Here is a 16,861-nt window from a genome sequence, read left to right as displayed (position 1 = left end):
TAATCTTACGTAAGAAAGGTTCAAATTAATGATTTATTTTTACCAAATAAATAAATAATAATTTATCTCATTTTAATTAAAAACAATTTTATATATGTTATTAACCATGAATACCGTTGAACACCAACGCAAATTGCGGAAGCATAATAATCAATTTTCATAATTCGATTCATAACAATAATTGACAACTCAACATTAGTCTTACATAATATTCTATAGCTCTTGTTTTTTTCTTTTTTCTTTTTTTTTTTCTGGTCTTAAGATGGTTTTTTTTTTTCCAATGAAACATATAATTGGAGGAGAAGTTTTAGCTCATCCTTGGAATCTTATGAAGAGCTTCCTTTTTCTACATCCAGCCCCGCAAAGATGTTTGACAAAGTCGTTACGGAAAAATTTATCAGTCAGAAGAAATAAGACAAAAATGATGGTCCGTCCCCAAAACAAATTCCGGGTAGTGATGGATCAAACTTGATCCCCAAAGAAAAGTCATGTGGTTGCAATCAGGCATGCAGATAGCAACACTTGTTCTACTTGAGTGGGCTAAGAAACCCAAACAATAACTCTATTTCTAATATTTCATTGAAGAACATACCTTGATCCAAACCATAACAAATGAGACAAAAACTTCGACAAGCTTTTCTGGAATACACCCAGATTCCTTTACATAGCGGATGGTAATTCGAGAGGCACTTATGGCTGGTTTGATATTGCTGTGCTTTGAAAAAAAACTGTTGTGAGAATAAGCGGCTGTGAAATAAATCAGCAGAGTGTTTGGTAAACTTTTTTGTAAAAGTGCTTTTGGAAAAAAAAAAAAAAGCAGTCTGATAGTGGGTCTTTTCATTAAAGAAGCATTGTAGCTCCGTGTGCTTTTAAAAAAAAGCCAGTTTTCCAAAGCAGCAAATAGGTGCTTCAGCTTTTCCTTTGGATTTCAGCTTATTCTCACAGCAGCTTCCAAAATAAGCCCTTTTTTTTTAGTTTACCAAACACCTAAAACCCTCACAGCTTTTTTTCATGAGTGCTTTTTTTTTAAGCACCTCACTCCCAAACCACCCCTTAGTAACTTGAGAAATACAACAACTTCGATAAGGTTCTCTGAAATACACTTGCGATGAATGAGTAGTCATCTAGAAGATAAATTATGTATCAGAGAAAAGAGAGCCTACTCTTTGTTGATCAAGAGAAATGCCCTACCCATCAAGGCAATCCACCACTTGCATATATAATTATATGTCTCACTAGGAATAATATTCTATAGGTCTTATTTCTTTTTATGTCTTAAGATGTTTTTTGTTTCCAATAAAAAAATATAATTGGAGGAGAATTTGCTCAACCTTTGAAATTTATGAAAACAACTTCATTCTTCTACATCCGATGCCACAAAGACGGGAGACAAAGTCGTTGTGGAAAAATTTACAAGTCAGTCGAGAGATAAAAGACAAAAATGATGGTACATCCCCTAAACTAATTCCAGGCAGTAATGGTTCAACTTCATCCCCAAAAATAAGTCATCAGAGACATTTAGTAACCTGCGAAATAAAACAGCTCCGATAAAGTTCATTGAAATAAGCGTTTTGTGTGATGTATGAGCAGTCTAGAAGACATATTATGTATTAAATTGGAGTCTAGATCTAACAATTCTTACATGGCCTGTTAATTTGATCTAAAACGACACGAAATAACGAGTTTTAGGTCAATACATTAATTAATCGATCGTTATCGGGTCACACGTTAGAAACCCCGTTAATCTCACATAGTATTTGCCCACATGTGACCCTTTACAACCGAGAAGAAAAATGTTTGTTTGATAATTTTAAACAACTAAAAAACCTTACTACAATAGCCATATTATTTAATCTTACGTGAGAAAGGTTCAAATTAATGATTTATTTTTACCAAATAAATAAATAATAATTTATCTCATTTTAATTAAAAACAATTTTATATATGTTATTAACCATGAAAACCATTTAACACCAACGCAAATTGCGGAAGAATAATAATCAATTTTCATAATTCAATTCATAACAATAATTGACAACTCAGCATTAGTCTTACATAATATTCTATAGCTCTTGATTTTTTTTTTTCCAATGAAACATATAATTGGAGGAGAAATTTTAGCTCAGCCTTGGAATCTTATGAAGAGGTTCCTTTTTCTAGATCAAACCCCACAAAGACGTTTGACAAAGTCGTTACGGAAAAATTTATCAGTCACTCAAACAGAAATAAGACAAAAGTGATGGTCCATCCCCAAAACAAATTTTTGGCAGTGATGTTTCAAACATGATCCCCAAAGAAAAGTCATGTGGTTGCAATCAGGCATGCAGATAGCAACACTTGTTCTACTTGAGTGGGCTAAGAAACCCAAACAATAACTATGTTTCTAATATTTCATTGAAGAACATACCTTGATCCAAACCATAACAAATGAGACAAAAACTTCGATAAGCTTCTTTGGAATACACCTAGATTCCTTTACATAGCGGATGGTAATTCGAGAGGCGCTTAGTAACGACTTCGATAAGGTTCTCTGAAATACACGTGCGATGAATGAGTAGTCATCTAGAAGATAAATTATGTATCAGAGAAAAGAGAGCCTACTCTTTGTTGATCAAAGAGAAAGGCCCTACCCATCAAGGCAATCCACCACTTGCATATATCATTATATCTCTCACTAGGAATAATATTCTATAGGTCTTATTTCTTTTTATGTCTTAAGGTGTTTTTTGTTTCCAGTAAAAAATATAATTGGAGGAGATTTTGCTCAACCTTTGAAATTTATGAAAACAGCTTCATTCTTCTACATCCGGCGCCACAAAGACGGTAGACAAAGTCGTTGTGGAAAAATTTACAAGTCAATCGAGAGATAAAAGACAAAAATGACGGTACATCCCCTAAACTAATTTCAGCATATTTCTACTTTAGAGAGTCACAATGATTATATCAATAATTAGCCAATAGGAATTATTTATTTAAAATAATATTAAAACAGTTAGCATTAATTATAAAGTGTCACTGGAGCTCATTTCTCGGTTCTTATTTAGGAGCTTCTACATGAATTCCTATCTTACGAGGTGGCTATGGAGCATGATTGAATTTTATTTTTTTTTTTATTATTTTTTTTATAAATCCTCCCAAAATTCTAGTTAGGAGGTCATTTAGGCCAACTCCAACTCATGGCCTAAAACATATAATTCCCCTTCTCGTTATCAGCACGTTATCCCCATCTTTCTCTGGCCTCCATAATTGTTTAGTAAATTATGTCTACAACACGTTATCAATATGCTCTTGACGCTGCGCTAAAGAGAGTATGATCTTCAATCTGGGGAGTATTACGTTTTAATCATTTGTTTATGATTAATTTATTATTTTATTGAATTGATATACATGTTATTGATTCTTTTTTTTTTTTGTGTTGAACATGATACAACACATTGGAGATGCAATTCAAAGACTTTTATTGTTTTCTGTCAATCAGGTACGCTTAAAATAAAGGAAAATATTTGAAACGACCTTGCAGCATGAAAACATTCTCCATGATGCATAAACCCCCCTATGTTTATATTTTCTTTTCAATATATATTGTATACATTCATATATTTGTTTCATGCATTACGCAATTTTTGCTATGTGGAATTTGTGAGTCAAAGAAACAAAATAAAATAGAAGCACAATTATTTTTGGGTTCTGAAAACCCTAATAATCTGAACCAAAAAAATCGAAGAAATGAAAAAAGGGGAACTAACCGCGCCACTGTGAGATAGCAGCCCTTTTTGGGCTTTACTGCGCCTGTGACAAACTAGGTCGGACACCTGGGTTATTATCACTGGGCTTGCAGCACCTCCAGCCCACGCTTAAGACTCTAATAGCTGACTAGGCTTGTCCCTTTATTCTCCCTCAGCCCGCGTTGCAGCAGCAAGCCTGCTGCTTTACTTGCTATGGCATACCGAGCCCTTGCCTAAAATAATGGGCTCATCCTATCAGCCTGAAGCTATGATCCCCTACTCTTTGGGCCGCATACTTTTCTTTCTTTTTCTCGGCCTGTGACTGCAGCAAGCCTACAAGTTTTTTTTTTTTTTCAGGTTGTTGGGCTGTTTGCAAGAGCCACTCACAAGCCCAACCAACAAGCCTGTAGCTGATGGGTTTTTTGCATATTTAACAGGAGCCAGCAATCCAATGCTAGGCTGCCCCCCTTTTGTTCTCGGCCCAAAGCCATTTTTTGGCTTGTTTTTTTAGTCGCACCAATATATTTTTGGTGCCAAATTTCACGGCCTTAACCAATTTTTGGGTTTTTTCTTTTGAATGGCCCGCAGCCATCTAGCCCAAAATATGGCATGAAACTTTGTATTATTTTGCTTCTACGATCGACCCAAAATGGTCCCGATCTATTGAATTAATTAAAAGTGACATGTAGTCCATTAATCTGATAATTAATCTAAAATTATTGACATGAATATCACTTTTGGACATTATCGATTCAATAATTTATTTGAACCGTTGACTCACTTTCGTGGTCCCAAAGCACTCACACTTGAGTTCCTGAAACAACTCAAATCCACTACACTCAAATCAGAATATTGCATTCTATGTTCTTGCAGGAACCTTTCTTTTATGAACTAAATGTTCATAAACTAAATTGAACCTGTAGTTTCAAATTTAATGTCTTTGAAACCCAAAGTTTTCATAAAACAAATACACCCATGAAAACCCGACGTTTTTCATGAAATCCATGTCTTACAACTTGAATGTTCTAACTTTGATGCTTATGGATGATTCATTCCCATAGCACCAATCACAATCTTGTTCCCTCTAATTCAATGGATTGTCGAACCGTCATAAGTTCAATTTCCTAATTTGGATGTTTCTTATAGAAACCACTTTATGTGGGGTACAATACGTGAATCTCCACTTGACTATCAAGAAGATGAGAAGCCATTGTAGCCAACAATGGCAAGGAAGAGCTGAATAAGCCTCCACCATGATCTTCATTCGAAGATTTATGCCCGAAGCATTACAAATGGAAATACCTCCCGAACGAGGATTCCATGGCTCTTTGGCTTGCTCTTATCGATCGTCTAATCATGAAAGACATTGCCTAAAACACACCATGATTACGTCCATGAATGAGTACAATTCTGAAGTTTATAAATCTGATTGAATTTTGACTGGGGAATACTTTTCTCGTCCTTCCATGTTTCTAACTCACCCCTGAAGCAACAATGTAAAAAGCGGAAGTTTACCAAATTCTCGGATCTGATTACTACCACAAACGTGAGAGAAAGGTATGAACCCAATTCGGTTGAAGTTTACTGAATGGCTCGACCTAGTTCGATCAACGTTTATCGAACGGTGATGCATTGCTTCGGTAGGGATGCATAAAAGGGCATGCTTTGCTTCGGCAGAGATGCACCGAAAGGTATTGCTCTGCTTCAGCAGAGGCCCATGTAATTATGTAAATCCTAGTGAATCTAGGAATATTTCTTATATTCCTATTAGGAGTTGATTATCTATTAAGAGTTGTAATCCTAAAAGAGTAAGGAATTAATCTTCCCTACTACTATAAATAAAGGCACAATGAGATGGAATAGAACACACCCACAATTACACATCTCTTTCTTTCTCTCTTTATGCCCCACATTCCCTCTCTCTCTGGCCTCCATAATTGTTCAATAAATTATGCCTACAAAAGTGTAGGACTTTTGACATTCTTGTTACAAATTTTTTTTTCTTTTGGTACGAATCAACAAATTTTGGTTGGTAAAATTAACATGCCTAGTTCGTTTCAAAATCTTATTGTTAACTACTAAAAAAGACATTAGACTTACTAACATGAATTTAACTAATTACAAATTTTGAGAATGTCATTCATGTCGATAAAAACAAGAAAGTTGAAATATAATAACTTTTAGGGTAAATTACACAAAACTATCTTAACTATTGGGACAATCACAATAGTTAAAGGGATGTAGGGTGGGGAAGGGGGGATGAGTGGGATAGGAAGATGATGGGTTTGGTTTTTTTTTGGTTTTTTTATTTTTTAGGGTAAAGTACAAAAAACTAACTCAACTATTGGTGTCACGACACTTTCATACCTCATTTTTTTTAAATTGACAATGTCATACCTCATCTTTAGAATTTGTGCCAATGTTATACCTTCTGTTAGCTTGGTCGTTTATTTCTCAAATAAATGCTGACGTGGCTTGATCCGGGACCCATTTTCTATTAAAAATTATTAAAAACAAAAAAAATTATTTAATATTTTTTAAATAATAAAACAAAAGTTTAAAAAAAATTAAAAAAAAAAAAAAAAACCCTCACGTCCCCTTTCCCAACCCCCCTTCTCTCTCTTCTCCCCCGTCTTCATCTTCTTCCCCTTCCAGCGCCCTTCCTGCAACCCAGAAAAAAAGAAGAAGAAGAAGAAAAAAAAAACCAATTTATCTTCCCCCCCCCACCCCCACTCGTGATTTTCCTCGACCCCCCTTCCTTTCTTCCCCCCTCCCTTCTTCCCTAAACCCGCACTCACCCTCCCACCCACTACCTGCAACCCAAAAAAAAAAACCAAGAAAAAACCCAGATCCCGTTGAGGTGGAGTCGGGAAACCTTCGTGATAGGGTGGGAGTGATGGATTTGGGGTTGGCAGGGGGTTGGGTTTTGGAGGGAGGAACTGGGTTTGGTTTAGGTTTTTTATATTTTATATTTTATATTTTTGTCTTCATTCTTCTTCCTCCTTCTTCTTTCTGGGTTGCAGGGGGTTGGGTTTGTTTGGGTGGGGGTGGGGGTGGGGGTGGGGTTGGGGGGGGGGGGGAGTGGGGGACGAACTGCGTTTGGTTTGAAATTTTTTTTCCCTTATTCCTATTCTTTTTCTTTCTGGGTTGCGTTTTTTTTTTTGTTCTTCTTCTTCTTTTTCGGGGGGGGGGGGGGTTGATGGGTTTTCAAATATATATATATATTTTTTTGTTGAAGATTAAGCAGGAAGATGAAGATGAGGGAGAAGAGAGAAAAGGGGGGGGGGGAAGGGACGAAGTGAGGGCTTTTTTTTTAATATTTAAATAATTTTAAATAATTTTTTTTTAATTTTTAATAATTTTTTTTAATTTTTTTAATAGAAAGTGGACTCCGAATCAAGTCCCGTCAGCATTTAACTGAGAAATAAACAGCCAAGTTAACGGAAGGTATAACATTGGCACAAATTCTAAAGATGAGGTATGACATTGTCAATTTTAAAAGATGATGTATGGAAGTGTCGTGACACCAATAGTTAAGGTAGTTTTTTGTACTTTACCCTATTTTTTATTTTTTAAAGTTAATATTTAATTAATTTTTTAATAAAAAGTGGGTCTCACCTCAAGCCATATCAACATTTAACGGAAGAATTGACAGACAACTGAAGATTGTAATAAATTTGTAGATGAGGTATGACATTGACATTTTTTAAAGATGGAGTATGAAACTGTAACTGGCCCAATAATTAAAGTAGTTTTGTGTAATTTACCCTAACCCTAACTTTTAACATTTCTGAAATAATCTTGAAGGAAGGTGGGGAATCAAAATGTTCAAATATAAGTTGATATTATTAGTAATGACCAAAAAAAAAAAAAGTTGATATTAGTAGCAGTCAATTGTACGGAAATTGAATCAGATAAATAGAGAGCAGAATCATGTGAAAGAAAGAGAGAGAGATGGGAAGCGTACAACCAGCCCAGATACCGACGAGCTTCGGCCACGAGCTTAGGGCTCCGTTGCCGCCTCGTCAAGACCTACGATCAGGTTAGGGTTTCGCTTTTTGCTTTCCCACAGATTCGATTTACGAATTTAAGAAACAAATGCAATTAAAGATACAAATACAAAATACAAAATGCAGTTCAGAGAATCAGGATGCGAGAACTGCCCCTTCTTCAAGATGGAGGAAGATTTCGATCGTGTTGCCGATTGCACCACCCCCAATTTCAATGGGTTCGTCCTCCCTCCCTCCGTACTACGTTTCTCTCGCATTTTTCTGTTTAATCTTCTCTATTTTTTCTCTATTTCTTTAATTTGATCAATGCATTGCTTGGATTGCAGGATTATTTCAGTTACGGATCCAACTAGGAGTTGGGCTGCAAAATGGCTTCGACTTGGTATGGTTTTTTCCTTCCAGCTCCCATTTATGCATAAAAACTCGTTACAAAGTTATTTAGTTCTTTCTAAACTATTGGGTTCGTGTGAAATGTTGGGTTCATACAAATATTTTCTGCTCTCCTTTCGTTGCCCGTTTTACGTTTCTTTAGGTTCTGTTTTGTTTTTCATGGGCATATGTCATCTTGTTATGTCTCTTATTTGCTTTCTTTTAACACGATATCTGATTCACCCTTAAGCTTCTAAATCCGACTCCACTTTGTTTGCTTTTGAGCATTTTCAATGCTCTAGATTATGCATACAACTTGCCATTTTATATGTATTTGTCAGTAATTCGATATGGATTTTAATCTTTTACAGGAAGATTTGTACCTGGTGTTTACACTCTTGCCGTTTCAGAGGTTCTTTCAGAGGATTTGCGGGTAATTCAATATCTTTCGGATGTTAATCATACAAAGTTCCATTATATTCCATAGTGGACAATCATACTTTTACAATTGCTATGTTAATTATATGGTCGATCAATAAATCTATGCCATTCGAAATTCGATCTATGATAGCTTTTGGGTTGGCATCCTGCCCAATAGCTAGTTAGCTACCATATCGTTCAAACGAATGTAAAAGTCTGCCATACAAGACATTAGGAGTAAGGAAATTGAAGTGCACTTGCAAATCAGTCAAATACGACTAGCTTTTGTAATATGTTCTTTCTATCACTGGTTGAAGTTGAAAACATAGGAAAATAAAATACCCTGAAGAGACACTATGATTTGGGTTTTGGACATTGAGCTGTTGTTCGAGCTCACGTTTGTTCTTTTATTTGCCAGTCTGTGGGTCGTAAAGCATATAAAAAAGGCTCTCTTTTGTTCTCTGTTTTTTAATACCATGGATTCTCTGCAGTTTATACTCAATGGCCCCATTCATAGTGATGGTTTCATTGATAGAATTACCAATAAAGCAGAATTGGTGTAACTCTAGGACATAAGATCATATAAGTAGTGTAGTGGAAGATATAAATCCTTCTCTGGTTCCTTCCAATCTCGTTACTTCGGGAATAGGAGCTTCAACGGAATTACTGCTGATTCTTATCATTTTTTGCCTATGGGTTATGATTCCTTTTTGCCTTTTCTTTTTCATTGATCAATCACATTATGTCTCAGCTGATTTGAATAATTTTTCTTTTCTCGTTTTGCAGAATTTGTGTGAAGATGAGCAGGTGCAATATGTACCACCCAAACGTGTATGAATTTGACGAAAAGAAAAGAAGGTGCATGCGTGTTCTTTTGTCAGACCAAAACGAAGCTGTGGAAAAATATGTAGAAGCAAATACCTTGGTATGAAAACTGTTGGTGGTTTAAAGTGAAAGTTTCGTACGAATTTCTGTTATAGTATTGAAGCAGCTTGTAACATATTGTTAGCATAAGAAGTTATAATTTAGTCTCAAATTTTCAACATTTCTCTTCTTTTTTGGGTATGCAATCAAGGTCCTTAGTAAATAGGGTAAGTACATTTCTGGTTATTGTATTTTGACTTAAAATCGTCTTCTGTTCATCATGATTCCCAATCCCCTTTATCTTACCCTCTCCTCCCTCTGTTGCACCACTGTCGCCACACCGGATGACCAGCCACCAACAGTTATTAGCCTCAACCACCTCCAGCTGCGGGTTACCTAAGCTCTCGCTGCCCTCCCTTTTGACATGTCATAGTGTGTTTTGGGCCTACTGACGCTCCGATTAGAAGATGCGACTATGGGACAGAGGTTCAGGGCCGAAGGGGTAGAGGAAGACCTAGGAAAACTTTGGAAGAGACTCTAAGAAAAGACTTAGAGTACTTGGATCTAACGAAGGACATGACACAGGATCGAGCACAATGGCGTTCTAAGATTCATATAGCCGATCCCACTCAGTGACTTGGATTTTCCAAGTCTCCAACCGAGAAGTTTTCCTCACTCGGAAAATTAAGGGAACACTACACCAACCTACATGCTCCACTCAGAAAGCTTCAACATACAAGCTTCAACAAAAGAAAATTCAAAGAACTTAGCGAAGAAGGCTTTGGTGTTTTTAACACAGTACGTTGAAATGAAGGAAAGCTTATTTATTGATATCCCCAATAAGCTACAAATATGTACATATACATGAGTCAAAATAAACACACAAGAGGGAGCCTTCATAAAGGTTGCTTAGGAGAAGTCTCAGCAGTCGGTAGAGCCCCAGAAAGAGAAGGCACCGGAGGGGGATCATTTGGAGCCTCAGTACTGGACAGAACCCTAGAAGGAGGAGGCATCAGAGGTTGATCATTTGGAGCTTCATTACGCGGTACAGCCCCAGAAGACAAAGGCAATAAATGCCTTTGGAACAAACCCACAAATCTCTGATGATCAAGTAAAACCTGACCATCAGTTTCCTTCATCTGGTCAAGCTTCCTCTTCATGTTTGTAGCATAGTCATGTGCGAGCCGGTGCAACTGTTTATTCTCATGCTTGAGCCCTCTAATCTCCTGTTTGAGACTCATCACTTCAGCCGCCAATGATTCAACTTGGCGGGTTCGAGCAAATAGGCGTTGGGCCATATTAGACACAGAACCTGCACACTGAACACTGAGAGCCAGCGAATCCTTAACAGCTAACTCATCAGACCGTTTGGAAAGTAGTCTGTTATCTTTGGGAGTGAGAAGGTTCCTGGACACCACCGCAGCGGTCATATCATTCTTCATCACGGAATCCCCAACGGTAAGAGGACCAGTAGGGGAGACGAAGGATGGGCGCCATATGTTGTCTGGAGAAGGCGGGGCTGCCTCTTCAACAAGGTTCAAGTCAAAACGACGGTCGGAGGGGCCAGACATTTTCAAAGTTGTTGAAGAGAGAAGAGGTCGGACAAATCAAGATCTTAGAAGTGCAAGAATGAAGCTTCTACTGGTGGAGATTCAAGTGTGCTTTGGAACTTAATGCCAGCCCCTATAAAAATCTGCACTCGACGGAGCTTCAGAAATCGAAGAGTCACCTGCTCAGAAATCGAAGAGGCGTTTGCTTTCTCAAAAGCTGGGCTGCTTAGAGATCACGAGGGTTGATCTCAGAAATCGAAGAGGCGTTTGCTTTCTCAAAAGTTGGGCTGCTCAAAGACCACGAAGGCCGATCTCAGAAATCGAAGAGGCGCTCGCTTTCTCAAAAGCTGGGCTACCCAGAGACCACGAGGGCCGATCTCAGAAATCGAAGAGGCACCTACTTTTCCAGCCTTGTCAGCACCTGTCACACGCACACTCAGCTTTGCGGAAATTATGGGCATTCTGTCGAAGACTTCTGGGGAAGTAGAAAACACATGAATCTTACTGTTCAATCACCCCACTTCCCACACGCAACAATAGCTCATGGGTACCACAGATAACTTTGCCAAAGTTGAGCACGTGAAGCTTGCAGCTCCCACTACATCGCTCTGACCAAGAAGGGTAAAAGAATAGCAAAGAAACAGCACTAACAAAGTTTAGACCCATAAATTTTGAAGGTCTAGCTACCATATTATTACCCACAAGGGTAAAGGAACAGTACCACTGCTGGATAATTGGAAAGTCCTTGTGTGTCAACCTCTGTGCTTCGTGGCAAGGTAGACTAGCAAACATGCCCAACCTTTACTCACATTCGAGAAAACACTCCCAATAAGATTGCTTGCTCCAAAATCGAAGAGGCACCGTCCTCCGAATCTCGAGAGCCAGACTCCCAACATGACTACTTTCTTAAAAATCGAAGAGAGGGTAAAGGAACAGTACCATTGCTGGATAATTGGAAAGTCCCTGTGTGTCAACCTCTGTGCTTCGTGGCAAGGTAGACTAGCAAACATGCCCAACCTTTACGCACATTCGAGAAAACACTCCCAACAAGATTGCTTGCTCCAAAATCGAAGAGGCACCGCCCTCCGAATCTCGAGAGCCAGACTCCCAACATGATTACTTTCTCAAAAATCGAAGAGACTGCTCCCCGAATCTTCGAGAGCCAGACCCCCAGCATGATTGCTTTCTCAAAAATCGATGAGGCATCGTTCTCCGAATCAATCGAAGAGGCGCTCGCTTTCTCAAAAGCTGGGCTGCTCAGAGACCACGAGGGCCGATCTCAGAAATCGAAGAGGCACCTACTTTTCTAGCCTTGTCAGCACCTGTCACACGCACACTCAGCTTTGCAGAAATTATGGGCATTCTGTCGAAGACTTCTGGTGAAGTAGAAAGCACATGAATCTTACTGTTCAATCACCCACTTCCCACACGCAACAATAGCTCATGGGTACCACAGATAACTTTGCCAAAGTTCTCTGCCAAAGTTGAGCACGTGAAGCTTGCAGCTCCCACTACATCGCTCTGACCAAGAAAGGTAAAAGAATAGCAAAGATACAGCACTAACAAAGTTTAGACACATAAATTTTGAAGGTCTAGCTACCATATTATTACCCACAAGGGTAAATGAACAGTACCACTGCTGGATAATTGGAAAGTCCCTGTGTGTCAACCTCTGTGCTTCGTGGCAAGGTAGACTAGCAAACATGCCCAACCTTTACTCACATTCGAGAAAACACTCCCAACAAGATTGCTTGCTCCAAAATCGAAGAGGCACCGTCCTCCGAATCTCGAGAGCCAGACTCCTAACATGACTACTTTCTCAAAATCGAAGGGAGGGTAAAGGAACAGTACCATTGCTGGATAATTGGAAAGTCCCTGTGTGTCAACCTTTGTGCTTCGTGGCAAGGTAGACTAGCAAACATGCCCAACCTTTACTCACATTCGAGACAACACTCCCAACAAGATTGCTTGCTCCAAAATCGAAGAGGCACCGCCCTCCGAATCTCGAGAGCCAGACTCCCAACATGATTACTTCCTCAAAAATCGAAGAGACACTGCTCTCCGAATCTCGAGAGCCAGACCCCCAGCATGATTGCTTTCTCAAAAATCGAAGAGGCATCGTTCTCCGAATCTCGAGAGCCAGATACCACAGACCACTTTTTTCAAAGTGCTCTGACAGAGTTAAAACATGTGAAACTGGCAGCTCCCACTACCGTGCTATGACCAAGCAGGGTAAAGGAATAGCATTACTACTTGTTGTTAGGGAGACTCCTATATATGTCGACCTCCATCCCCAACGGACAGGCAGACCTGCAAAAATGCTCAACCCTTCATCATATCTGAGAGGGCACTCCCAACGAAGCCTTTCGAAATATTCAGCTTTCTTTCCCCCCCGATAATACCTCTGCAAACAAGCTATACTAGAGCAAGAATATCTCATATCATCAGGGTTAAAAGCAAGAGTATCCCATATCATGCTTTTTCCCTGTCTTTTCCTTTGGCCTTGTTTTTACCTGCAAGACAAGGAGAAAGAGAGCAATCAGTCAGCACTTGGAATCAAGCTTCCAGCCAGGAACTGACTGCCTGGAACCCCTTACCTGATTACTTACCTGGCATTGCTCTCGAGTACTCATCTTCAACATCTTATGTTTCCAGGGAAGATTCCGCATCTGCTTGAGGAACAGATAGGGCAAGTGCGAAGGATACAAGGAAGCATGTGGAGACAAGCGTAACAGCACACGTGCCGATACATCCATTACTCTGTCAAAAGCAAAAGTATCCCATATCAGCAGGGTGGAACGTACTCTAGATTTGATGGACTTGTTTTGACCCTCAAATTCTCCAGTCGGCCTTATACTCTGGAGGAAACCAGAAAACCCTTCAGCTCAGTTCAAGAATAAGCCTGTGGAAAGTTACTTCTTCAAAAGCAAAAGTATCTCATATCATCTCTTCTCATTTTTCTTCTCTTTATCCTTCATGCTGCTGCAAGATGGGGAGAAGGTGAACAATCAGTCGGAGCTCTGATTGCTTACCTTGTCTGTCACCTCTTTCAGCAGACCCCCTAGCTCGGCGACTTGGGGGACTCCTACTACATAGTTTGTATCGCGCTTGACCAAGCCTGAAACTACAAGTAAGCTTCAAGTGAAATTGATACATTACCTTGTGCATCTCCACCAGTTAAAGATACCACCCCTGGATGAAGGAAGAGTACTTCCAGAGAAGATGCCACATCTACCTATGAGACAGATAAGGCAAGTCAAGACGACACCACACTCCGATACTTAGAAGTTTCGTGATTACGAGATCATTCTCCCATAATATTTCCTAATGTCATTTGTAATAAATCATTCACTTGTACTCACTAAAGGAGAGCTTGAACCTATGTACTTGTGTAAACCCTTCACAATTAATGAGAACTCTTCTATTCCGTGGACGTAGCCAATCTGGGTGAACCACGTACATCTTGTGTTTGCTTTCCTATCTCTATCCATTTATATACTTATCCACACTAATGACCGGAGCAATCTAGCGAAGATCACAAAAAGCGACCGTTTTCGCTACCTAGGATCTATCTTGCAAGAGAACGGAGAATTAGATGGAGATCTCAACCATAGAATACGAGCTGGATGGATGAAGTGTAAGAGTGCATCCGGCGTGTTGTGTGACCGTCGTAGGCCACTGAAGCTCAAGGGAAAATTTTATAGGACGGCAATAAGACCAGCGATGTTGTATGGCACAGAATGTTGGGCGGTGAAGCATCAACACGTACACAAAATGGGTGTAGCGGAGATGAGGATGCTTCGTGGGATGTGTGGGCACACGAGAAATGATAAGATTGGGAATGAGGATATCCGAGGTAAAGTAGGAGTAGCCGAAATTGTAGGAAAGATGAGAGAAAATCGGCTCCGGTGATTTGGACATGTGCAAAGAAGGCCGACTGACGCTCCGGTTCGAAGATGTGACTATGGGACAGAGGTTCAGAGCCGAAGGGGTAGAGGAAGACCTAGGAAAACTTTGGAAGAGACTCTAAGAAAAGACTTAGAGTACTTGGATCTAACGGAGGACATGACACAAAACCGAGCGTAATGGCGTTCTAGGATTCATATAGCCGACCCCACTTAGTGGGAAAAGGCTTTGTTGTTGTTGTTGTTGTTGTATTAGTATTATACTGGAGAGAGGACCATGAAGAAATAGTGTGGCAGGCAGATCCAGTGGCTGTTTGATTGCCCAGCTTGTTGCTGTTGGTGATCTTCGGTTCATATATGATGTTTGCCTTACTCATCTGAGCGTCCTTGTTACAGAGTTGTTTTTTAGGCAGTGAGAAAACCAACATGGGTAAACGATTGACACATTTTTGGGAATTTTTCAAGCTTTAGTTGTTGAATTAAAAAGAAGGATGTGAAAGACACTAATGACGGGTTGAAGGATGAAAATGCCTAAAGATAATTTCCCTTTATCTTCTCATCTTCACACTCATCTCTGCAACCACAATGAAAATCCAGTGTCTCAACATATTTTCTTGGAACAGATCTTCACCCTTTGAAACGCAGGGTTGTTTGTATGCCTGGCCAATGGCATGAGTTGTCCAGTTATGGTGTCGGGATTGAAATGGAGAAGATAAAGGTTGATACTTTGGTCCCCATAAATATTTCGGCAAACAAAGAAGACAAGCATATATAAGTTATAATAGATAACAACTCGCCATTTAGTACTATGGTCTAATCAACTTGCCTCTTAGTATTCCAATCTAGATTTGTATTTCTCTTCATTTATAAGTGAGAGGTCTTAGATTTTATTCTTGCCAAAGGCAAATTTGAACTACATTATTGCTAGCTCATTATGAAGCTTAGCTTACTCCCTCATTCCCTTAGTGTAGATATATCGTTTGTTAAAAAACAGAAAAATAAAAAACAACAAACAAACAGAGACCAACTCATGTTGTCTAGAGCGTCATTTTATAAAAGTTTCTATATAGGTTTGAATCTTGTAATGGTGAGTTCAATACCGCTTTATTCTTCTCACTCATTAGTGTAAATATATTGAAATGGTGATTTGAAATTATGTGTAGGACTGTGGTCAACTTGACTATATTTAGATCTACAACTCACGCCTATACTTACACTTTAAGCCGGCGTAGCAGGCATCCTGTTTGAAGACCTGAATTTTCTCTAATTACTTGCATATATTGATTTAGTTGTTTGGGAATTTTAACGAAAAGTTTCTGGTACTGTTCACTTTAACGAAAAACCATATTTTTACATTAAAAAAATCAATCCTGGTACTATGCACTTTACCATTTAATTTGTCATTATCGTTAAAACTCAAAGCTTTCAAGTCATTTTAATTAGTTTTTTTTTAATTTTAATCATGTCTTAGACTATCTACATAGCTACCGAGTCCCAACTACGATAGACCAGATCATGGTCCAAACTGCAATTGCAAGACCAGATCATGGTCCAAACTACACTTACAAAACTACGAGCCACCCGCAGCCACAGGAAACAAGTGGTCCAGCTACTGTATTTATAGTTGTTATATGTCAATTTATCATGACAGAATCTTTCATTCTTATTGTAAATATATAATTGTATTAATAAAAAAAGGAAATATTTTTCGACATCAGAAAGATTACTAACAGATGAATAAAAGGTAGTTGATGGGTTTATCGATGCATGTTTGGACGTGTTTTTATAATGACTGAAAACATTTTTAGTGAAAGTGTTTTTAAGTTCCAAAAGCACTTCAACTGCATTTGACAAGAAGCATCAATTTATACTTCTTGCATGAAGTACTTCAAGGTCTTTTCCATAATTCTTTTGTATTTTAACCAAGACTTGGTTTTAAAAATCCTTTCATTAAAAGTGCACTCGGTCATTTTTGAAGTACTTAAAAACACACTCATACACTTGGAGCATGTCCAATC

At 38.7% G+C, this 16,861-nt stretch overlaps 1 protein-coding gene, 1 long non-coding RNA gene and 1 pseudogene across 2 annotated transcripts in view; all 3 read left to right on the top strand.

Moving 5' to 3' along the window:
- LOC126619364 (transcription elongation factor SPT4 homolog 2-like) overlaps positions 1-9,569 on the top strand; it is a 42,476-nt pseudogene extending 32,907 nt beyond the window's left edge.
- Positions 1-9,569, top strand: part of LOC126619363 (transcription elongation factor SPT4 homolog 2-like) — a 37,109-nt gene extending 27,540 nt beyond the window's left edge. Inside the window, exon 6 of the mRNA XM_050287721.1 lies at positions 9,383-9,569. The gene's annotated coding sequence lies outside the window, so the exon portion shown is untranslated. The remainder of the gene's footprint in view (positions 1-9,382) is intronic.
- A 262-nt stretch (positions 9,570-9,831) lies between these two features.
- On the top strand, positions 9,832-15,289 carry LOC126619370 (uncharacterized). The gene is made up of 2 exons (XR_007622035.1): positions 9,832-9,874; positions 14,914-15,289. It is a non-coding gene; the product is annotated as an uncharacterized LOC126619370 (long non-coding RNA).
- Positions 15,290-16,861: the final 1,572 nt, after the last annotated feature.

Source organism: Malus sylvestris, chromosome 4, assembly GCF_916048215.2.
Source record: "Malus sylvestris chromosome 4, drMalSylv7.2, whole genome shotgun sequence".
NCBI lineage: Eukaryota > Viridiplantae > Streptophyta > Magnoliopsida > Rosales > Rosaceae > Malus > Malus sylvestris.
Note: the sequence above shows the minus strand (reverse complement) of the source record. Positions and strands in the feature narration are given on the sequence as shown.